This window comes from Castor canadensis, chromosome 9 (genome assembly GCF_047511655.1).
Source record: "Castor canadensis chromosome 9, mCasCan1.hap1v2, whole genome shotgun sequence".
Taxonomy (NCBI): Eukaryota; Metazoa; Chordata; class Mammalia; order Rodentia; family Castoridae; genus Castor; species Castor canadensis.
In genome coordinates, this window is record NC_133394.1 from 41,135,152 (window position 1) to 41,160,349 (window position 25,198).

Below are 25,198 nucleotides of genomic sequence, written 5' to 3' on the forward strand. Positions count from 1 at the left end.
CGAAGGTCAAACAGCTATCCTAACAGCAGAATTAGGTTTGAAAACAGTCAGACTATGGAGTGTGAACACCACCCAAGTGATGTGGAATGTGTCTCACAGTTTAGGCCCCATTTGTGTCCTTGTGCCTGTGATTTTATCCAAGGAAAAAAATCACACCTGTCTAATCACGCTATCAGCTCCTGATGGTTTACTGTATAGAGGATTGCAGGTAGAGCACAAACTTAAATGTTGCCATTGAAAGACATTGGTGCTCTCTAGAAACTTCTGAGTGCTTGGTTGGCCTTCGAGGCGAGTCTGAGGAGGGAGCAGTGTGCTCTCCCATCCCCCAGTCAGCATGCTCAGCTGAACAAGGAGAGCAGCAGTGTCAGGCCTGCTGTTTGACAGGATTTTATTTATTGTTTTTGACTTAAGGATTTTCACATATTATAAGATAAAATAGTTGTTTCTTAAAAAAAAACAAAACCTTATGAGAGGAGAATAGCCTGTACACACAAGGTTCCTTTGACTGTTTTAGGCAGAATAATGGCTCCCCAAAAATGTTCATATCCTAATCCCAGAACCTGTGAATCTGTGATGTTCTATGGCAAGGAGGAGCGAGAGCTGCTGATCAGCTGAGGTTGCCATTGACATTGTCCCCAGCCATCTAGGCAGGCCCCGGATAATCACGAGGATCCTTGTAAGTGAAACCAGGAAGTGGATTAGAATGAGTGGGCATCATTAGGAAGACTCCAGCAGCCACTGAGGGCTTCGAGGAGTCAAGGAACCTAGGAGCTGGAGAAATCAAAGAAATGGGTTCTCCCCAGGAGCCTCTGGGAGGCCACAGCCAGGGAGACCCACTTTGGACTTCCGACCTCTAGGACTGTGAGAAAAGAAAATTGTTTTAAGCCACTAAATTTGTCCTAACTTGTTTCAGCAGCAGTAGTAAAAGAATACTCAGTTATTAGAACAGCCTACATTTTGACTTGTTCCTTATGCCAGACTTAGGAAAGAGGTCTGAATCTCTTGATCCATGGTGACAGACACATCAAGTACGGCAAAGGCTGACATTTTGAGGACTGTTTTATTTTACATGTCAAATTAATCACTTGGGGTGTTAACTTTTGATAATTTCATATATTTTTATATCTAGCAAACATTTCTAAAATAACAGTACTAAGGTTTCAGCCAAAACAAACCCCCACGTAGTAGTCTTAGTGACTGGGGAGCAAGGACAGCCACCTGGGCCTTTTGGGAGGGTGGTTTGGTCACAGTTGCCTAACAAATGTGACTCTGCACACTCTGTCATGGTCTTGTACCTTCACATTTGTTTGGGTAAAACGATAGTCCAAGTGTGCTGGTGGTGGGTGGTAGGGATTATCACTCGACTTTTCATTTTAGGCTACCTTTAATGACTGCTCCTATGATTCTGCATCTGGTCTAGTTCCATAACCCCAAGCTGTCACCACATTTTAAGTCCTTTCTCTTCACCTGGCTCTTAGCCTGCTATCTACCACCACCTTCACCTTGTTCCTTGTCCTGTTTATAACCTGTGTGATATTGTTTACTAATTTGTGCTTTTGGTCCATTGCCTGTTGTGGCAATTTGAGAAGGAAGGCCACTATAAAACCTAGATCAAAGAAATCATTACTTGATATCAAATGTCAGCCTGCCTGGAATGGATAGGATTAGAATGTAAGACATAGGCACAATCGAGAGAGCGAGAGACAGGCTGGGGTGGGGAGAAGTCAGAGAGGGATTGTGCAGTTCTGGGGAGGCAGATACCTAAGTGCAGAGGCAGGATTTCATAGCAGAAAATTCCCATAGCCTCTTTCTGAGCCAGCCTTTGCTCTTACCTGGTTCTCTTGGATTTCATAAATGTATTGACTTGCTCAGGTGACTGAGAAATGGCCTTTGTCAGCCACTTCTGAAATCGATGGATGCATTCTACACAGTTTTTTGAGTACTTGCCACGTGCTAGACGTTTTTCTTGATTCTGGGTATTCAGCAGTGAATAGGAGTCAAGGTTTCTCATGGACATTGTTTGAGTCTCTGTGTTGAGAGAGGAAAAAAGTATTAAAAAGGGATCAACAGGATGATAAGGAAGTAAAACCGATAAGGAAACCAGTCAGTTTAGATATAGACCAGTTCTTTGAAGTAAGTAGGGAGATGGAGAAGCCTTTTGCAGCGCAGCCAAGCAAGACCTGTCCAGAGGTCAGTTTGCACTGAGGTGTGAAGGTTGGGAGACAGCAGTGGGCACAGCAGAGTACCACCAGCCTGGGAGGGGAGGGGTGTGGTCAGGCAAGGAGTGGTCAGCCTGTGTGGCTATGTGTGAGCAGCGGGAGAGGAGAGAGCAATGTGGCTTGGCCAGCAGGTCGAGTAGGTAAGCAATCTTCCACACTTTGTAAAGAGAAAATAGTCTCATGCCATGGGAAGGCATGAGTGTTGGCTCATTGCCTATAATCCCAGCTACTTGGGAGATGGAGATTGGGAAGATCATGGTTCAAGGCCAGCCCAGGCAAAAAGTGAGCAAGATCCCATTTTAACAAACAAACCAGGTGTGGTGTGTCTGTAATCCCATGTACATGGGAGAGATAGGTAGGAGGACCAAGATCAAGGCTGGCCTTATGCAAAAGCACGAGACCCTATCTGAAAAATAACTAAATCCAAAAAAGGTTTGGGAATGGCTCAAGTTTTTGAGCTCTTACATAGTGAGTGTGAGACTTTGAGTTTAAACTCTAGTACTGCAAAAGTTAATTAATTAGTTAATTAATAAGAAGGCATCATGAAGTGAATAATAAGGAGGCCATGGTTTACATTTTGTCATAGATCGCTCTGGCTGTTGGCAGAGAGAAGTAGAAGGGGGCAAGAGTTGAGTTCCATTAGAAAGCTGTTGACAACATTCTGTGTTAATGATGGGACCTGGAGTTGGGTGGTGGAGATGGAAAATGGTGGGTGAGTTTGAGGGTCTTTGAGATGGATGGTGGGATGTGTGTGGCACTGGTGAGTAAGTGAGATCAGGTGTGTCTCCTAGTTTTTGGTGGGCAAGAGGGTTATAAGGAAAGGTTATGATCCGGCCATTGTTTAGTTTAGTTTGACTTGCTCATTAGTCATCCCAATGGAGATAGATGTCATATAGTCTATTAAGACTTATATTTAGGAGGGAGATCAGGGCCAGTGCTGCCAACTTAGAAGTGACACGTAAATTTATGACAATCACCTAGGGAGAATTTGTAGGCAGAGAAGCCCTGAGTAGCCAAGTGAGCATGGCAAGTAAAACAAATGAAGTCACTAGTGAGGCAGAGGTGGAACAGAAGACCCATGTTACAGATGCCAAGGGGACTGGTTTGTGGCAAGTTCTGGAGAAGAGGAGTAAAAGGAGAATGCGTTTGTTGGATTGAGCTACATGGAGGGTGATGGTGTTGAACATTTTTGGAGGTGTGGTTTGTGACCTCTGGCATACCCTGTAGGAAACCTTCCTCCCTCTTTTCCTTTTCCACTTTACCTCATGGGCTAAGGACCCTCTTTGTTGCAGAATACCTAGACCTTTCAATTATTCAACTCCCATAAGGTAATATGATTTACTGCTGGTAAGTGTGTTCCTAACAGGCTGAGCTAGAACAGAATTTATCTGTTACATACAAATTTGTATCTCCTAGCATGAGTCAGACATTCAGTGCATACTTGCTGAATTCTTGAGCTGAGTGTTCTTGAATACTGCTTTTCAGCTGGTATGTTTGTCACTGTTTTCTGTTAGACAGGGAAGGGCAGAGCCTAGCTGTCCTATTGCGCCATCAGTTTCCTGCCCTCCTCTTCCATCACCTGCTTTCTGAGGCTACTGCCTTGCCTGGGCTGAAGGTCTCTTTTGCCCAGGATGACAGCACCCTTCCATCCCATCATCCTCCATGAGGCTGGTGGTTGGTTCTGTAGGCTTGCTTAAGTCAGGGCCTCTTTTATTTGAAATGTGCATTTGTACTCTACCTGCTTGGGAGTCATGCATGAAAACCTGTGGAATTGATACAGGAAAGAGTAGGAAATACTCTGGAGTTAGTAGGTATAGGTAAGAACTTTCTCAACAAAAGCCCAGCAGCACAGCAACTAAGAGATAGCATAGATAAATGGGACCTCATAAAGCTAAAAAGCTTCTGTTCATCAAAAGAAATGGTCTCTAAACTGAAGAGAACACCCACAGAGTGGGAGAAAATATTTGCCAACTATACATCAGACAAAGGACTGATAACCAGAATATATAGGGAACTTAAAAAACGAAATTCTCCCAAAACTAATGAACCAATAAAGAAATGGGCAAGTGAACTAAACAGAACTTTCTCAAAAGAAGAAATTCAAATGGCCAAACAACACATGAAAAAATGCTCACCATCTCTAGCAATAAAGGAATTGCAAATTAAAACCACGCTAAGATTCCACCTCACCCCTGTTAGAATAGCCATCATCAGCAACACCACCAACAACAGGTGTTGGCGAGGATGTGGGGAAAAAGGAACCCTCTTACACTGTTGGTGGGAATGTAGACTAGTACAACCACTCTGGAAAAAAATTTGGAGGCTACTTAAAAAGCTAAACATTGATCTACCATTTGATCCAGCAATAGCACTCTTGGGGATATACCCAAAAGACTGTGACACAGGTTACTCCAGAGGCACCTGCACACCCATGTTTATTGCGGCACTATTCACAATAGCCAAGTTATGGAAACAGCCAAGATGCCCCACCACTGACGAATGGATTAAGAAAATGTGGTATCTATACACAATGGGATTTTATGCAGCCATGAAGAAGAACGAAATGTTATCATTCGCTGGTAAATGGATGGAATTGGAGAACATCATTCTGAGTGAGGTTAGCCTGGCCCAAAAGACCAAAAATCCTATGTTTTCCCTCATATGTGGACATTAGATCAAGGGCAAACACAACAAGGGGATTGGACTATGAGCACATGATAAAAGCGAGAGCACACAAGGGAGGGGTGAGGATAGGTAAGACACCTAAAACACTAGCTAGCATTTGTTGCCCTTAATGCAGAGAAACTAAAGCAGATACCTTAAAAGCAACTGAGGCCAATAGGAAAAGGGGAACAGGAACTAGAGAAAAGGTGAGATCAAAAAGAATTAACCTAGAAGGTAACACCCACGCACAGGAAATCAATGTGAGTCAATGCCCTGTATAGCTATCCTTATCTCAACCAGCAAAAACCCTTGTTCCTTCTTATTATTGCTTATACTCTCTCTACAACAAAATTAGAAATAAGGGCAAAATAGTTTCTGCTGGGTATTGAGGGGGAGGGAGAGGGAGGGGGCGGAGTGGGTGGTAAGGGAGGGGCTGGGGGCAGGGGGGAGAAATGAACCAAGCCTTGTATGCACATATGAATAATAAAAGAAAAAAAAAAAGAAAACCTGTGGAAATCACTCTGTATCTATTTCAGAAACCTCACCTCCCCTCTAGCTCTGAGTCCTTTGACGTCATCTGCGATCACTCCATACAATTTACCTTGTTTCTTTGAGGGGCAATGTCTCCCTTAGTAGCCCAGGCTAGCCTCAAACTCACAGTCCTCCTGCCTCAGTCTCCAGAATGCTGGGATTACAGGCACCAACCACCATACCTTACCATTTTTGAAACATTTATTTGCCTCATTGTTCTTGAAGCCCTAGTAAGTTTGGGGTTCACTGATGTGGTAGGAAGTGACCATACCATTGTCCAAAGAGTTCTTTTTAGCTAGTTTCCCTGTTTCTTTTTGTTTGTTTGTTTTTAACTGTTTTGGTCATTATTTCGCCACCGTGGTTCTGTGAAGGTGTTTTTTTTTTTTTTTTAATCTTTTACCCCAATTGCTTTGTTTTTCACTTCATTTTCCTCCTGGAGTAGCACCCCACTTACATCAGTTGCTGTGGAGATGCTAAGTGCACGGTAACGGAGGATATTTCTTCAGGTGGAAGGACAGAAGCAAGAGGAGAACTAAATCATGTTCTTCTGGAAATTTCTCCTAGTCACAAAAATAATCAACATTGCTGCAGATTGAGCTATAGAAATAAATATCTGTATGAGGTTTGCTTGTGTTTTACAAAGTATCAGATTTCTTAAAGAAAATCTTAATTGAAGATTCTGGCCTTATTGGAGATTGATTCCTTATTTTAATACTGTACTCTTCATTCTTTAATTTGTTATCTTTGCCTCATTTGAACAAAATCTTCTGTGGACTTCATTTTTAAAAATTTATTTCTTATTGGATGCCAGTGGCTCACACCTGTAATCCTAGCTACTCAGGAGAGAGATCAGGAGGATCACAGTTTGAAGACAGCCCAAGCAAATAGTTTGAGAGAGATTTGTCTTGGAAACACCCAACACAGAAAAAAAAGGCTGGCATAGTGGCTCAAGTAATAGAGCATCTGATGCCCTGAGTTCAAACCCCAGTACCACCAAAAAATAATTTCTTAAAATCTTTTTCTTAAAAATGAACTTTACCAAAAGAGACACATTTGCATATTATTCCATTTGATTTCTATTCCATGAACTCCTTAAGCATTCCATAATCAAAGGATCCATGCTCTGGTTTGCCCCAGTGTCAGTGTACCCCTGCTGTCCTGGAGTAATTGTTACCTAATAAGTCTGTCTTTCACTTACGAAACTGGCCTGGTTTGGATGTTAAATTATTTGGCCACCCTAATTAAAGACCATATTTAATTTTTTTTAAAAAACCAAAGTCAATGAAGTATTTTACATATTTTTGTTCTAATCCACACAAATTTTATACACAACACATAATATTTTTCTTTCACTTTTTTCAGCTAAACTTCTAGATATCTTAAAATTGCAAACAGACATTTTCTTTTTGTTGTAAACAAGTCAAAAGAATTTCTTTGATAGACACAGCCTTGATTTTCTCAATAAGCACACTTTACTTGTGGATTTATTACATGTGCTTTTACCAAGCTCAGTCAGAAAAAATTAAAATCAAAAGAAGATTCAAAACCAAAGTTATAAATTCCCTTGCATTCACTGTGTAGCTCAGTGATGTGGAGAAGCTCTGAGTGGGTCCTGCATCAGCATGAGTTGTGGTGAAATCATGGTGTGGTCTGTTTCCCTGCCCTTCATGTTGTGAAAACCTGCCTCTAGAAAAGCAAGTGGTGCCCAAAAGCAAGGTAGCAGTGAGTGTGATTAATGAAAGTGATAAAGTGACAATTTGAAATTTGTTGAGAAGTGGCTTGTGTTTAGTGGAACGTGAGCGGTGTTATGGGGGAATTGAGGCAGGTGTCCCCAGTGCATCACTGAGCCCTGTGCATTCCGAGCATGCACGGGGTTCCTTGGACCCATAGACTAATAGACACCAAGAGTCTACCATATTTTCACTAAGATTCATTTCACTGTAGTTCTTGATCAGGCTCCTCCTAAATAGGCAGGGGCTCTTTAGGGGGGAGTAATATTGTAAAAGCATTAGCTGTTCTTTTTTTGAGGCAGGGTCTCACCGTATAGTTCGGGATGGCCTCCAGCTCGCTCTGTAGCCCAGCTTGACTCCAACCTCTCGGTGATCCCAAGTACTGGGATTATAGGTGTGTACCACCATGCCTGGCTTTTACCTGTTCTCATTTGAAAGGCCATCCCATATCTCAAGTTTGAGTTTTTAAACCAATATACATATTGACCTGTTCACAATAGATTTTTTTCTCCTACATAAGGAAAGGCTTATATCTCCGACCATGTGATCTCTCATCTCTCTGTTCATAGTGCGGTTATTTATATGCCTGATGGTAGAACATTAAATACTGAAAGAGGAAAGGGAAGAGCCTTTAGGACTTGGACACCTTAAGGAGTAAAAAGGGTCATTTTGGTAGATGGTCTGGCATTGAAAAGTATTCATATTCCTTCCCCTAATCGCTTTCTCTTAATATCAAGATTACTATTGTAAAAATAGACCTAAATTTTTATAATGTGATCAAAGACTTTTGGGAAAATTTCAGTAGATTATATATTCTAGGGCCAAGGGGATCATGAAGTGATTTTAAGAGAGTTTGTGAGTTACTAGTATTGGAAATGATCTCTCAGGGTGGTAGTTTTGTTTTGTTCTGTTTTGTGACAAGGTCTCACTATGTATCCCAGGCTGGCCTCAAACTCTTGATCCTCCTGCGTCAGCCTCCTGAGTGCCAAGATTACAGACATGCACCACCACACCTGGCCTTCTAGGGTTTATTCAAGAAAGGGTCCTGCCACACCATTCAACATGTCGGAAGTATAAAAGTTGGTGAAGGAAAGGGTTTGCAAGAACCAACCCAGCACCTGTTGTGTGCCAGGCTCGATGCACTATTGTAAACAAAACAGACCCAGTTCCTGCTGTCATGGCTCTTACCACTCAATGTGGGAGACATCCAAAAAAAACAAGGCAACAAGTCTGTGACCATGTGCTATGGAAGAGGGTGGGTGGTGCTTAGAGAGAATGATCTTTGGACCACGGCGGGGAAAGGTCCTCTCTGAGGAGGATCACTAAAATGAGCCATGAAGGATGAGAAGATGCTGGCCATGTGTAGGTGTTAATCCAGACAGAAAGAAAGTCCAGTGAAGCTGGTGACATATCCTGCTGGGACTCTGTTATGTAACTTGCTCAGCGTCTTCAAGCCAGTTGTTAGCAAACACTAGCCCCTCTGTAGGCTCCTCTATCACTGTGTTTGTCTTTCCCCTCCATCCCCAATATCACCTCTAACCTTATTTCCCTAAGCACTCTTTTCCCCCTGTGAACTTTTTAATGCCTTCTGGAGGCCCACAAACCACTTTTTCACCTTCAAATCACTAGTTTTCAATTCCTACTATAATTTGAATGTCCTCACCAAAACCAATGTTGAAATGTCATCTCCAGTGGGAGATATTCAGAGGTGGGGCCAGTGAGATATGTCAGGGGTGACTGGATCATGAGAGCAGCTGCCTCATGTATGGATCAATCAATTATAGATTCAAGGATTGTCCAGGGAGTACTTTGTTATAAAAAACGTACTCTTTCACTCTTGTCCCTATGATATCAAGAAGGACCTAACCAGATATGGCCACCTGATCTTGAACTGTCCGGTTGTCAGAATCATAAGCCAAATAAAACTATTTTCCTTAGAAATTTCCCAGTCTCCATTATTCTCTTATAGCAACAGGAAATGAACTAAGACACCAACAATGAGGAGGGTGTACCCGAATGCCCCACTAAGGGCTCATTTTGGGACAATTAGAAATAAGATTTCTTTGGAGTTAACAAGATATCTTTGGATTGTCAACTAGATTTTACATTCCTTGAGGCAGAGACCACCTCTAGTAGCTGCAACAATAATAGATGTAATAGTAACCAATAATCAGTAATACTGTGAGACTGGAACTTTTTTTTTTTTTATACTCTTCACAAGGCCTGGAAGGCTGGAATAAAAATGTTGAAAGAAGAGCTTGGAAATTCCTAGGTAGTGTAACTTATTTGTATTTAGGTGTGGAAACTAAGATTATTAGGCAGGGTGGGTTCGATGAATCTCCTTAATCCAGTTTAGTGCCATCTCCAGGGCACTCCTTTAAGGACCATCATGAAGATGGTGGTTGTCAGGAAGAGTTCAGATCTTATTCTACTACCTGAAGTCTTACATGTGTGGAAAGGTACAATTAATTTGTCAGACTCTCCCAAGACGTTTACGGTACAGAGTAACAAAAGTAATATTGATAGGGGTAATGGTGAAAAATCTGATAATTGCTTCTGTGTTTTATAGGCAGTACATTATTTGTTTATAAAGATAATTTTATAGGAAGTGAGGAAAAAATTGAACTAAAGATTCTGGTAACCTGTGACCTTTTTGAAAGAAGCAAATTGGGTTTCTGGTGAATACCTTGTAATCTTCAAACTTTTGTAATTACTGCTTCTCTTGTTTCTTCATGGATCACTAGCCATGTATAGACCTTAATTTTTGTATCCTGTGATGTAATCCATTTCTCTTGTAGTCTTTCTTTTTGTTGTATTGCTTTTGCTCTTGACATGTAAATTGCCTTTAATAGGAAAATTATGAAACTACCAAAAGGATGTGATCCAGAAAAGTTGTTCTAAATGGTTTAGTAGGAAAGAGAAAATAAAGACAATAGGTGAAATCTCATCACCCTATTTACATAACTGGCTGAGCCCCTGCCCTGTTTTGCCTTCATCACAACAGAATATAAGGCTGAATTTTTAATTTTAAATGATGCACTTGAACCTTACTTTTGCTAAAGTGTAATTTGTGAAATAATCTTAGGATTGGATACAACTCACTATTTTATTCCAACATTATCTATGTTTAAATTCTAAGAATTATTTAATTCCTTATACATGAAACTTAAAAAGAAGGAACTATTGACAAAATGCTCTTTTTGAATCATTTGAATGCAAAAAGATTTTCATTCTTTTAAGCAACAGTTATCCTCTAAAGAGAATCTGAACGGACTCTTTAAATATACCCAAGATTCAACAAGTAGAGCTGTCTGCTGAGCCAGTGTTACTAATAGTTTCTTAATACTGCTTTTGGAAGCAGAAGTAGTGGAAGTAGTGTGGTGTCAGCTGTGAATTGCCATGGACACGCTTGTCAACAGAGAAGCAGAGCTAGCTGAGGTGCCATGACAACCAGATATGGGAGGCAGAGCTCAGGGGGCCCAGTCCTCAAGTCAGCCTCCAGCTGAGGTTATATTCACTGGGTTCAAAGATCTCCCAGCCTGTGGGTTGAAACTGAAGAGTAAATTCATGTGCAGTTGGTGGAACCTACTTTCTGAAGGGTGTTTAGGGTGACCATATTCGACTGGCAGGTCTGAGCTCTAGGTGTAATTCACAGAAAGTACAAGACTGCTCTTTAAAATTGAGATATTTTTACTTAAAATCACAGTGTAAAATAAGACTTACATGGAAAGTTGAAAAATGATAGAAAAATATGTTTGGGGACATAGCTGTTATTTCTGTAGTCACAGTTCTGTCTTAACACATTAACCATCTTTTTAAAAAATCTGAGTAAATGGTCAGTTTTCAAGAGTTGATTAAAATCACTCTTTTTCAAACACCATCTTGGATTTGAACAGGTGGGTTGGTATTATATAACCAAAATGGCTAGAGGTGTGGGGTGGAACGTGAAACCAAAGTATTTAGGAATACTTTTTTTTTTACTTGAGTGTCTACTCTTAGGAAGAAGTGATTTTAAATACTAAAAGCAGCCAAAGAAATGACAGTTCTATGTTTTTAAATAGCAGATGTTTAAATGGAATCTAGCTATAGTCAAATGCAGATTAAGTAATTATATTTATTTCAGTTGCTAATTTGTGTAGCCATTGGTCTGTTTTGGTTTCTAATGGAGACTGGACCATCTGTTCTTTCCTCTCCATAAACTGGGAACAAAGTGAATAGGAGTTGTGACAAATGATTTTAGCTCTCCTAGAAAAGAGGTTGGAAGTCTTTCTCCCTGTCCCCTCAAGTCAGGAACAAGCCAGACTGACATGCAAGAGCAGCGTTGCTGAGCTTAGAAGGGGAGCCCCTCTGATGAAGTGAGTGAGGTAAGAAGCTGGTGGGAAATATTGACCAATGAACCATCCAATAAGCCCCCAGGTCACAGGACTAGGAGGGCCAGGTATGTAGCAATCTGTGTATCGGAAGCCTACATTAGAAGAACCTTCCTTTTTTTGAGGCTCTGAGAAAAGCACAGCCTGGCTTTGGTAGTTGGATGTAGGCAGTGCTCAAAAGAGAACCATCACTCTGTATTCAGGACTGGTAAAGCAGCCTGTGACTAAGGGAGGAAGATTGTGTGTGACCATTTAATAAGCACAGTTTTGCCACACCACATTCTCAGCTGTGTGTGGTTCCTAACTCTACATGCCCTACACCATCCACTTGTCCTCCAGGATGCTGCATTATAGTGAACTGATGGGAACTGACAAACCAAAGAAAGTGCAGGAAAGCTGTGTCCCCTGCAGGCAAGGGTTTAGAAAAGAGAAACCTCATTTAGTAAAGTGATTCCTTAAAGCAAGTGGCTAGAGCACTCTTTAACGAGGTGGGTCTTAATAAAGCGAATCTTTGGCTGCCAGAATGTTCTTCAGGGTTGTTCTATGATGTGTTTTGGAAGCAAAGCAAGGCTTCTTGGGCTTGGTTTCATCAGGGTACAATTTTGCAAGAGTACCTTATAGATTTATGCCAAGCCCCCATATGCACTTACATTGCACACGGAATGACACTTTTCACCTCCCAGGGATGCAGTGTGCCCTGCCACCTTCATGAATGTGTATGTGGAACAGGTAACTCCTCTAGGAGGCCATGATGGAGTGACAGATCTAGATGTGTTGTGCCACAAAATGTAAAGCTGTCCTGATCACAACTGTTTCACCAACATTAAGCCAGATTTAGAGTGTTGTCTATGTTGACAAGGCTTAAGTGCTTTGCAATATAAGGCAAATTTGGGTTGGTGATTGTGTTGAAGCAAATTGTCCTTGTTCTTAAAAGATCTAACTGGGGGTGTGTTGTTTGTTAATGTTGGAGTATTGCTTTGCAGCTTAAATCAATATTTGGAGTGTTTTCATCTTGAGAAAAAACTATTGCTAACTTAAATATTGTTAAGTGCTTGTAGTTTATACTGAAGAGTGATTTTTTTGGTAAATTAATTAATTTTTAGAGCAGTTTCAGTGTTACCCAAAAATTAAGCAGAAACCAAAGTTCTCGTACTCTAGGTTCCCTCACCCCAGCGACCCTCCCTCCCCAGTTAAGGTGTTATACTTGTTAAAATTAGTGAACCAATATACTATATTATTATTAACTGAAGTTCATAATTTAGAGTTCACACTTAGTATAGTACATTCTATGGGTTTTGAAAATTTTATATGCATCAAACATTATAGTATACTCCCTGTTGCCAAAGTCTGTCCCTCACCCATTCATCCCACCATTCCCTCTGCCGTCTGACAACCACTGATCTCTTTGCTGTCTCCACAGTTGGAATCATAGAGTATGTAGCCTTTTCACATTGGCTTATTTCATTGATCAATTTGTATTTGAAGTTCCTTCATAATTTTGTATCTTGAGACAGCCTGCCTGCTTGCCTTCCTTCCTTCCTTCTCTTTTTCCTTTCTTTTGTTCCTTCTTCCTTCATTGAATAATATTCACTTAGATGATGTACCATAGTTTATCCATTTCACCTATTGAAGGACATCTTGATTACCTCTAAAATTTGGCAATTGTGAATAAAGTCTCTATAAATAGTTGTGTGTAAGTGTTGGTGTGAATATAAAATTTCAACCCATTTGGCTAACGCTGAGGAATACCATTGATTTGTCACGTGACAGGACTATTTGATAAGAACTTGCCAAAATGTCTTCTAAAGTGTTTGTGACATTGTAAATTTTTGCCAGTAAGGAGTGAGGGTTCCACATCCTCCCCAATATTTGGTGACATCAGTGTTTTGGATCTTAGCTTCTGTGTTTTAAATTGTATCTCCTGATGGCACAGTATTAAACATCCTGTCTTATGGTTGTTTGCCACCTATATATCTTCTTTGATGAAGTGTCTGTTCCAAGTTTTTTGTCTACTGTTTCTCTTTCTTATTGCCATGTAGTATTTGTACAAAGGAGTATCATTGTGATATTACTGCGTATTCCAAATATAATGTACTTGGATCAGATTCATGCTCTCTATTACTCTTTATAGCCCTCCTCTCCTCTTTTAAAACAGCTTTTAATGGGTTTCATTATTGTATTTCCATACATGCATACAAAGTGCCTTGAACATATTCACCCCCCACTGTCTAATTTTTAATTGGGCTCTTTGTTTTCTGAAGTTTTACAAGTTCCAGGTCTATTTTGGGTATAAAGTCTTCACCATTTGCAAAATGTTCTCCTGGTCTTTAACTTGTCTTAACTTTTTCTTTTGCAAAGCAAAAGGTTTTCACTTTAATGTAGTCTAGCTTACCAATTTTTTCTTTCATGATTTGTGCTTTTGGTGTTGTATCTAAAATCTTGTTGCCAAATCCAAGGTCAGATAGATTTTTTCATGCTATCTTCTAAATTGGTATCAGATTTATTTTTTTTACATGTGGCCGTTCAGTTGTTCCAGCGTGATTTGTTGAAAATTATTCGGAGAACCAGTACTTTTAATATAGAGAGACCGACTGTCAGAGGGACTGCTTCATTTCTGTGCAGGAGTTTCCTTCTGTCCCCTCTGCGTAGGTTCACTGTGCTCTCTAGAGCTGTGTTTTCATGGGCACAGTGTGCTGCTGTTCTGCTCAGTCATAACAAGAGCAGCCTGTGCAGTGACCAGAGGATCCATAGTTCTGTACTGACCATTACGCAGTCTCAAGCTACATGTGGCTGTTGCACACTTGAAATGTGACTAGAGGGAATTTGAAATTGTAATTGATTTTAATTGAAGTAGTCCTATGTAGTTCATAGCTGTTGTGTGGATGGCATAGCACTAGAAAGACTATTAATCCAGTATGTTCATTTGTTTCCTTCAGCAAACTCTTGGTGAGCATATGCTATGCAGGCAGATTTCTAGGCCCTGGGATTCAAGGGGGAAGAGTTTAATTAGGGTTGAATTCACCCAGGCTCCCAGAATTTGAGGGGCTTTTCAAAGATCATAGGTAAAAAAAAATCAGTGTGTAGAATGAAACTAGGCCTTCTGATTGTAATAAAATATTCTTTACCCAAGTTCTTTTCCTAGGAAACCCTGTTGCTTCTTGTTTGTGTCATATTCCTCACCATTCTCAATTAGAAAGTGGTACACCAGCTAATATATTATTGTAATTTAACCAAAGTGCCATGAAAAACTAAGTGAAGGGCTAGAGGTGGAGTTCTGGAGCACTTGCCTAGGATGTGTGAGGTCTTTGGTCCAATCCCCAGCACCACACACACACACACACACACACACACACACACACACACACACACAAGTGGACAATGAATAGGTGTCTCCCCACTGGAAAGAGTACATGTGCACATGTTTGTCTGTTAGGAGCCCTAATGGAAACTGGAATTATTTACTATCTACAAACCTTTTTGCCAAGTTGAATACGAATGATTCTTTGCTTTTCTCCTTGGCACTTTAGGCACTTCTGGGAGGTGGGGCAAACCTCAGAGATTTTCCCATGTGCTAAACCCTCTTTTGAAGGTGTCATGTTCTGAAATCAAGATGGCATCGAGGTGACTGAAGCCTGTCCACTAGTAATGACATTCATAAAGTTCACTCCTTTCACTTGCCCTTCCCAGCCAGTCAGGCTATGCCTGACTCACTAGCTCAAGATAAAAGCTGACTTATTGACTTGGTCAGCATCCCATTTTGTGACTGTCCATTGGAACTTGAGTGACACCTCAGTTCTATTGCTGGCACTTCCCCTTAAAACCTTGATGTTCCCCTCCACTGCCCCACCCCCATACGTGTCTACCTTGCCAGGCTCTGGGGCCTTTGCTTCACCCTCCTTTATCTTGCTCAAGATACTATTGCAGAAACTTCACCAAACTGACTTGTCCCTTGTTTCACTTCCTTCTTTCTTCTTCCAGTTTTTCCAATTATTCCTTGTTTTTTAATAGTTTCTTTCATTTGGACACCAAGTGACTCTTTGGAGTCATAAAAGCTTAATTTCTTGACTTTCCTTTTGTTTTCTCAACACTTCATCCTTCCTCTAAGAAGTAAGAAATGAAAGATTTGCTGTGTGAGATAAGAGTTCATGTAAATACGGTAATAGGCAATTTTTTTTAATTCCTTCAAAGGAATGCTGGAAACTTGCAAGGTGTTGGTGTCTGAGAGGGGTGGAGCACACATAAACCATGTGAACTCTTTATTACAGAGTTACAATAAGCACAGGTTGTTTTTTAAGTTTCTCACAAGGTAAGGAAACGGCTGAAGGCTGATGAGGAGGAGGCCAGAGGAGATAACTTCTTAGAAATCTTACAAGTAAGGAAAACAAAACAATTAGGAGAAACAGAGAAGAGAAAAAAACAAAACAGGAAATGAATTACTAACCAAGTAATTACTGTGCAGTTCACCAGGAGACTCAAATGGCCAAGAATGTAAAGGAGAATTCGTCCCTGGAGAGTTAGTGAGTATGCCTGCTCAGGTATATGACTACAGAGTCCTTGTGGTTTTATCTTGCTCCCATATACACTGAGGAGTCACTCTGTCCCCAACAGATGTCCCTCTACCTGGTCAGAGGTGAGTCTCCAGCAACCTCTGTGTGCTCATGCACCTATCCCTGGCCAAACTTGCTTCTCTTTCATGTCATGTTTGTGAACTGATTCTTGTTTTATTCTTACTTCATTTTATTTTCTATTTTCAAAGACAGAATTTATTCAAGCAAGGGTAGTAATCATAGTAAATATGCACATTTTAAATTTTATCAGCTATATAATTATGCTATATTTGATCTGAGAGGCTGACTTCTTTACTACTTGGTGGTAAATCACCACAAATGGTATCTTGCTAAAAAAAGAAAACTTTTAAGATCTCAGGACTGAATATTTTTATTTGCTTACCAACCTCCTCCACATACACGCACACACAGTGACCACAAAGAAAAACTAGTAAATAATTTTGCTAAACAGACCTATGTGCTTCTCATAATAAACTTTATTTTTTGAGACTTAATAAGGTAGTGAGATATTTAGAAATTTGTTTGGGGAGTCTTAGTCTACTCTTTTGTTCTTTTTTCTTTTTAGTTATAATAGCAACCCATATTTATTTTACAAAATTTGATACCTGGCTAAACAAATTTAAGTCATCTATAAATCTATTGCCTGTTAACATTTTCAGTTATCTTTCTACTCACATTATATTTACATACACAACTTTTAAAAAACAGGATGAAAACAGTCAGACATCTATTGCTGTTTTGTATACATTGTGAATTGTGAACCTCTTGTCTCCCATTAAACATGGTAAAGGGGTGTCTCATCAACCCATGGTATCTACCACAATTTATTTAATATGCTCAGAGCACAATCTTAGTTCACATTCTTACTTAGGTGATCTGTAAAACCTAAGAAATATATTTTTACAATAAGCCTGGAGAACAACTTGATAATTTTATAGGTTTTTTTTTTTTTTTAAAGATAATTTAACATGTGAAAAGTGTGTCTTTTTTGATTTGGGTTTCTTTGCCTACCAGTAAGGTTAAACACCTTCTCACTTTCAGTGTTAGAAGTATGAAGGAGCTGTTTTCTTTTATTGCAGAAAATTTAAAGGCCTTCATTGAAGTGCAAAATCATTTAATTTTCACTGTTTCGATACTTTGTGACTTTCTTGTGGTTTCATATGTCTTTTACGCTGAGAAATTTCAAAGTTTGGATGTAACAATAACAACTTTATATAGTGGGAGAGTCAGATTGCTGATTGAGACAGGAGATAAACCTGGAGAAACCAGAGGATGTGTTGTGAGATTTTTTTGTTATTATTATTATTTGTTTGTTTTGCTGTACTGGGGAATGAACCCAGGAACCCAGGGCCTTGCATGTGCCAGACAATCTCACTACCACTTGAGCCACACTGCCAACCCTTTTCCCTTTTAATTTGTTTTTCAAGCAGGGTCTCAGGCTTTTGCCTGGCTGGTCTCACATCTTGATATTCCTACCACTGCCTCCCAAAGTAGCTGGGATTACATGCACGCACCACCGTATCTGGCCTGACACAGAGGGTTTTAATCTGTTATCAACCTTCCTCTCTGGGATTTAAAAATAAATAATAAATAAATATTTAAATAAAGGCTCCTGTTTCTGGGATTTTTGAATGCAGACTGCATTAGGCAGATGTTTTCAAGATGTTTTAAATTTAAGTCTATAATTAGGAAACATGATTTTAGTTTTTAATAGTAAGGTTTTGCTCTGACAGTACCCATTGGTATTCATGGGCTATTCCTCCACCCTCTCTTTCATATCTGCTGTAGGTACATCCTTAAACTCTGCCTCTGAAAATCTTCAGTGTCATACTTGTGGGCACAGTTTCATAATAGTAAAATGCTTTCACTCTCCACCCTCCTTTATAGGATTTTACCCTAGTGACTTCTTTATTTTCCTGGCGGGGAGCCAGCATGTGACTCCCATATTCGGGGGTGGTTTGCAGTTAGTCGGTGAGCAGATACTTATGGATAACCACCAACTTTGCCAGGCTTTGAGTCCAAAAGACAGCCACAAATCCAATAGCTGTAGTCCCCTCCCTCATGGAGCTCACAGTGTCACAGAAAGGTAACAAGTAAATCTTATTGAATAAGTCACCATATAACTGCAATTAGCAAACTAGTATGATGGAGGAAAATTGTAGAGTAACAGGAACATGCAAAAGGAAGCCTACTTCCCTACTTCTCTAAAGGACTCCTTGTTCAGGGATGCTCAGCGTTCATTGCAAAGGCCACCCCTTCTTTGCAGGATGCTACTTGCAGTGCCTAAGAGCTGCAAGAGGGCTAGTCTATTTGTGTTCTCTTTAGCAACACATAATTCAAATGAAGATATATTGCTACAGTCAACTAGCAACTTTACGATGAACATTTTGAAACAATTTACTTTATATTTCAATATAACTAGAACAAATCTGAAGGTTCACCAAGGAATGGTGTGTTTGAGGAGATGGGAATGCTTCCTATCCTGATTTGATATTACCTGTGGCATCCATGTGTCAAAATACCACACCATATCCAGAAATATGCACAATTGTTATGTTGCAATTAAATAAAAAAGATGAACACCATTTCATCTGAAGAAAAAAAAATTTTTTTTTTTTTTGACAGCACTAAGGCTTGAACTCAAGGCCTCATGCTTGCTAGGCAGGCACTCTTACCACTTGAGCCACTCCCCGCCAGCCCAGAAAAATTCTTAAGTAGCCCAAGAACAACGTACTTTGTTAGGTGAAGTGGAAAAAGTTGGCAAGTCACTGGGACCCGGGCTTAGTCACAGAACTTCCTGGAGAGGCCATGGAAGGTCACAGCATCAAGGCGTTCATATTCAGGGTGAGAATGACTGTAGGAACACCAGGCCTTCATTAGCTAGGGGTTGCTAACTCTCTAAAAACTAGTCTTTTCAAGAATATCCATCTGTTATCTAATTCGTAATAAAGTAAATCGTAACCACAAGAGCTTAGAGCCTGGTATGACATGACAGATAGGGCTACTCTTCCAAGTTGTTTAATCTCCTGGGATGATTGTGGCAGTTCTCTTGCCAAATGACTCTGAGTCCATTAAAACTTAACAGATGCTTTTCAGTGCATCGGGTCACTTAGTGGTTTTCGGTGGCTGTATTTCACCCATCTCCTGATGTTAGAGAACTTGTTCTGCGAGTCTGGTGCTATCTCCTCCTCAACTCTGGCCATCAGAAGCATGGCTCAGGGAAAAGCAATTGAGGTTGACTAAGGGTTGCTGGGAAGTTGTGTGCCTGAACAGAGCCAGATCACCAGACCTATACCATTGCTTTGGCTTCCTACTAAAGAGTTCTGGAAAGCTATGCTTTGAGAATTCATAAGGACCCAGTGAGAAACCATCATGGTGTCATACCATGACCACCTGTCATTCGATGCCTCTTAGGTACAGACCCACAGGAGCATATTAAAGCCAAGTGTCAAGAAAGGCCTTTCTGGTTGGCGATGTAGCTCAGTGGCAGAGCTTACCAATAAGTGCCAGGCCTTGGGTTCAATCCTAGAGAACAAGATATGGTTCCCATTGCCCTTCCTCAGATGTGAACAATCAATCTCTCTCTCTCTCTCTCTCTCTCTCTCTCTCTCTCTCTCTCTCTCAAAAGTGTGTGTGTGGGGGGGTGTTGCTGTAGAAACAAAGGACTTCTGAGCTGAATATGTAGTCCAGTTTTAGTCATTTTATAAGGTTTTACTAGTTGTACCCTTTTATTTTTCCTGGTCTCTTCTCTCTAGTTATTTTCATTACCGTAAGTTGATTGATTGTACAAGGGATCATCATTGTAGCATTTATATTCATGCATATAGCATACTTTGATCAAATTTACCCCTCTGTTGGGCTTTCTTCCTACCCCTGCTTTAGTTTATTTCACAGATATGGGTGATGCTTACTATATGCCTGGTGCTGTTTTCTAAGCTTTCTACTAACATTAATTCCTCCAAGTTTTCAATTCTTTTAAGGACCCTATCAAAGTCACCTGTTGTCCCTGTCTGCAGATGAGGACACTGAAGCACAAGGAGGTCAGATACTGTCCGGAATCATGAGTCACGCAGGTCTGTGTATGACAGGCAACTTCGGCATCTTTATTCCTAACCACCCGGCTTTGTTCCCTCCACGTTGCTGCTGGGAGCAGGTGGAGCAGTGTTCAGTCACGGAAATAATTCTCCCTCCTCCACCGTGTCTTGTAATCAAGAATCCTTGACAATGTATTCACCTGGATTTCTGAGTCTACATTACACCTCTGCAGTAAGAGTTCGTGATCACTGTTAGTTATACCAGTTACTTTATTTCTTTGTGAAGTTTGTACATGGTGCCTAAACTCAAACTAAAATAAATCACGAATTTCCTTGACAGTATATATTTATTTTTCATAGTATTGGAGATTGAACCCAGGGCCTCACACTTGGGTTCTACTACTTGAGCCTTGCCACAGCCCTCATTTTGAACTTTGTTTGGGAGACAGGGTCTCGCTAACTCTGCCCAGGCTGCCCTCCACTCCTCCTGTCTCTGTCTCCTAAGTAACTGTCATCACAGGTATACACCACCATACGCACCTTCTGTGTAACACTATTTTAAGATGAGTCTTTTCTTAACGTAACAGCACATAAGGAAATAGACAAGAAGAGCATTTGGAATAACAAACATGAATTTGCATTCATTTCTCATCCCCTTTCACCATTCTCCTTTTTTTTTTTTTTTTGTGGTGCTACAGTTTGAACTCAGGGCCTACACCTTGAGCCACTCCACCAATCCTTTTCTGTGATGGTTTTTTTCAAGATACGGTCTCACGAACAATTTGCCTGGGCTGCCTTTGAACTGTGATCCTCCTGATCTCTGCCTCCTGAGTATCTAGGATTACAGGTGTGAGCCGCTGGTGCCTGGGCCATTCCCTTTTTAGACAAGTTCACGCACATTATGTATGACTAAGTAGGAGCCACCATGTTTAGTCATGTCATTGACTACAATTTACAATATTTTTAGTATCATTAATACCTTACTATAAGTGACTATAATCATCCACAGATTTAACCTAAAGCCCTGTCTGCTTTTGTGTGACTTGTCCATGCTGCCTAATAAAAAATGTCCTGTGTCAGTGCCCTAGAAATCACCGAGTATGGGGAACCTGTGACAAGCTTAACATGGAAGTGGGAATTTTTAGAAAGTTCAGTATGGGAATTGGGAGTCAGGAGTAGATTACAATCTAGGAAAAAATGTGATGATGGCCTGGCAGAGGGCCAGATGAGGGCAGTGGTGGGACAAGCCAGGGTAAGGGTCCAGGTGAAATGAGAAGAGTGTCCCTTAGGAGTGGGTATCATCCCCAGGGCAGACATGTCTCTGAGGGCTAGAGCACAGTGCCACTTGCCCTTTGTGGGCCTTTCCCCAGTGTAGCCAACCTTTGCCAGTTGAAATTTATTTCATCTTTGTTCTTACATTTTTCTAACACCTTTATTGAGAAATACGATTCATATAACATAAAATTTACTCTTTTACGGTACTGGGGTTTGAACTCAGGGCCTCATGCACTTTTATTGTGTATAATTCAGTGGTTTTTAGTATATTCAAAGTGTACACCATTATCTCATCTTAAATATCTATATCACTCCCAAATGAAACACCACACCCATTAGTTTTCACTCCTGTTCTCCTCTCCCCCAGCTCCTGGCAGCCCCTCACCTTTGTCTTTGTGGATTTGCTCATTCTGTACATTTTTATAAATGGGGACATGCAATATGTGACCTTTTGTGACAGACTTCTTTCTCTTAGAATAATGTCAGGGGTCATTCATGTCATTGCACATAGCAATGCTTCATTCCCTTTCATCGCCAAATAATATTCTGTCATATGGATTTACCACATTTTGTTTATGATTTGTTAATTGATGAACATTTGCTTTGTTTTATCGTTTTTGACTATTCTGAATAATGCTGCTATGAATATTTGTATTCAAATTTTTGTGTGGACTGGTGTTTACATTTTTCTTGGGGAAATATCAAGGAATGACACATTCATTCTTGAATCTCTTCCAAGATTTGAGTGTGTGTGTATGTGTGTGCACGTGCGTGTGAGAGAGTCAGACAGAGAGAGAGTGAGAGAGATTGAGACTTTCACTCTGCAGCCCAGACTGACCTTAAACACATGATCCTCCTGTCTCAGCCTCCGAACTAGCTGTAATTATAGGCATGAACCACCACACCCAGCTTAAGAGTTGAGTTTTCTGGTGGTATTGGGGTTTGAACTGGGGGCCTTGTGCTTGCTAGGCAGGTGCTCAATCACTTGAGCCACGCTTCCATCCCTTTTTGCTTTAGTTTTTGTGATAGAATCTCATGTTTATGTCCAGGCCAGCCTGGATTGTGATCCTCCTGTTTACTCTTCTCATACAGCTGGGATGACAGATCCATGCTGCCACCATTCCTAGCCTTATTTGTTGAGATGAGGTCTCACTAACGTTTTGCTGGCCTCAAACCATGTTCCTCCCAGTAGACACCTCCTGAGTTGCTGAGATTATAGGCAAAGCCACTTTGTCTACCCCAAGACTTGGATATTATGACAAAGGGATCTCAACTGCAAATCAGTCTCTAGTTGCAGATAGATATATATCATCTAGTTCAACAGAGATTCTAATGAAATTTGCTAAGTGGTTAAATGGTACCTATGTCAACAACCAAATCAGATATATATTTGCACAGTGTGGTAGTCTCAGGCTGAATTCTTAGGATAGTTACATTGTTCTGGCCAGTGGCATATACGTTACTTCCACTCAACCCAAATTTTGGCTATGTAACAATCCTCTGAGAGATTGCAGTGGCAGTATATATTTCAATGTGAAGCTTCCTCTGTTTTGTCTGAAGCCAACAGGTCGTGTGCTGCACGTCAGCTGAGGTTCCATGACACCACATGCTGTGTGCAGGTAGTTTCCCTGCAGCCTGTGCAGCCTTCTACACCTAGCCTCTGCCCTCCTCTTTGCTTCTTTGATTCTAGACCACAGTATCCAGCAGTGTTTGCCTTTCCATGCTTAACCCTACCTGGCCTGTTCCTGTCTCAGGACCTTTGAACCAGCTGCTCTCTGTGCCTGGCATTCTTCTTTTTTCCCCACTCCCTGTTACTTAAGTTGTAACTGATGTATCATCAACAGTGTCAGAGAGCTCTTTATTTTACTTCTACCAGCAGAAAGCAAAACAAATGAAGAATGATGCTTTTGTTAGGTTTTGGTTTGTTTGTTTGTTTGTTTGTGGTACTGGGAATTGAACCCAGGGACTCGTGTATAGTAGACAAATGCTGTAGCGCACCCCTAGCCCTTTGTTTGTACTTTGCTTTTGTTTTGTGTTCTGTTTTTGAGATAGGGTCTTGCTAACTTTGGCCCAGCTGGCTTCAAACTGGAAATCCTGTTGCCTGCACCTCCTGAGTAGCTGGGATTACTGGCATGCACCAGCATGCTTAGGTTTTTCTTTGTTTTAATGGTGTGGGGACTGAATCCGGGGCCTTGCACACACCAGACAAGCACTCTACTACTGAGCTACCTTCCCAGCCCCAAAGCATCGTTCATGACCGGTCCCCCTTGCTAGACTTGCATCCTCTGGCTGTGTGCCTGTCTTCTCAGACACAGAGTATTGACTGACACTAGAGCCAAGGTGGGACTGGCGGTGCTACTGCCTGCCAAGGGCGGGCTTGGCATGTCATCAGGACGCCGTGTATCAGCTGACGGTTGTCTGGCCACCTGTTCTCCAGCAACGTCTCTGCCATCTCTCCATTTCCAGTTAAGACACTGTTCAAATACCACAGCTCTGAAGATTTCTATCTTATCTTCAGGACAATCTGCAATGTCCAGCTCTTTCAGATAAGTGGATGTTTTCTCACTCACTGGGTTTCGGTTTTAAATGACAGTAAGAGAAATCTTCCAAACCTCTTTGCATTACTGTCACAAGAGTGTTTAGTGAACTGCCACAACCAAGCTTAAAGAAAAGTTTATGGAATGAAACATCTTTAGGATGTATCAGGCAGCTATGCATCTACCTGGCAGAGTCCTGAAGTTAATACCAGCACAGCAGTTCTGTTCTTTTTTTTTTTTTTTTTGGTAGGACTGGAGTCAAGGTTTCATACTTGCAAAGCAAATGCTCTACCACTTGATCCATACCTCCAGTCCATTTTGCTCTGCTTATTTTGGAGATGGGGTCTCTCAAACTATTTTTCCGGGCTGACCTCGAACCTTGATCCTCCCAAGTAGCTAGGATTACAGGCATGAGCTATCAATGCCTGACAGCAATTCTGTTCTTATGGTTGTCTAATCCAATGTGAAAGAGGTATCTCTTTGCCCACTATGGGGGAAGAAGGCAGGCTCAGTGTGATTGACATTGATACTGTGCAACTCAACTCACTGCCTGTACTCCTTTGAAATTAATTTCAAGGGTAATTTCAGTCTTGAAAAAATATAGCAGTTGTGTTTTTTTAGTGCGAAACACTTTTGGTTTTCTCACTGGAGTTCTGGGTACCTTACAGGTAAGGTTCATTTTACCTTTAGGATAGACATTCTTTTTCATCATTATTAATTAGTGTGGTGTCAGCCTGGAAAGACTCCAGGGTCATGTAATCGCAAGTTAATTTAAAAAAATTATGAATAGTTAAGGTTCATTGCCTAGCATTGCATTCTGTAAGCCTATTTGCCTTCTGTGAAATTCTACATAATTCTAGAAATGTTGCTAGGATTAGACCCTATGTTGGCCCATATGGGCTGACATGAGGAATGACAAGTATTTCCAAGAATTGGACCCCAGTGATATCTCTCCCTTTGCCTGGTGGTATCTGTCCCATTAAAGAAAAAGAATCCATGCCATGTAGTCAACAAATACTGAACACGTCCTGTGTGCCAGGCTCTCTTTTCAATGTTGCGAGTGAAGCAGTGAACAAAACCAAACGCTTTCTTTCTTGAAACTTAAAAAAGCTCCCAAGTATCCTAACCCAACAGTTGGGAAGAAGGAGGCACAGAGAGCTCGGCTCTCTCAGGTGTCCTGGGAAACCCCCTTCAAGACAGCAGATGAACATAAGCAGAGAAAGCAAGAGTTAGAACCTGATGTGGAAAATGAAGCAGTCTTACGCTCTAG

General features: G+C 40.8%; 1 protein-coding gene and 1 long non-coding RNA gene across 7 annotated transcripts in view; one reads left to right on the top strand and one right to left on the bottom strand.

The window, feature by feature from the left end:
- LOC109684303 (uncharacterized) overlaps positions 1-25,198 on the bottom strand; it is a 191,680-nt gene that overhangs the window by 54,593 nt on the left and 111,889 nt on the right. For all 4 annotated transcript variants that reach the window (XR_012435645.1, XR_012435644.1, XR_012435647.1 and 1 more), the window contains exon 3: positions 1,833-2,028. This is a non-coding gene — a long non-coding RNA (uncharacterized lncRNA). The remainder of the gene's footprint in view (positions 1-1,832; positions 2,029-25,198) is intronic.
- Positions 1-25,198, top strand: part of Sgms2 (sphingomyelin synthase 2) — a 77,818-nt gene that overhangs the window by 8,053 nt on the left and 44,567 nt on the right. The window lies entirely within an intron of this gene.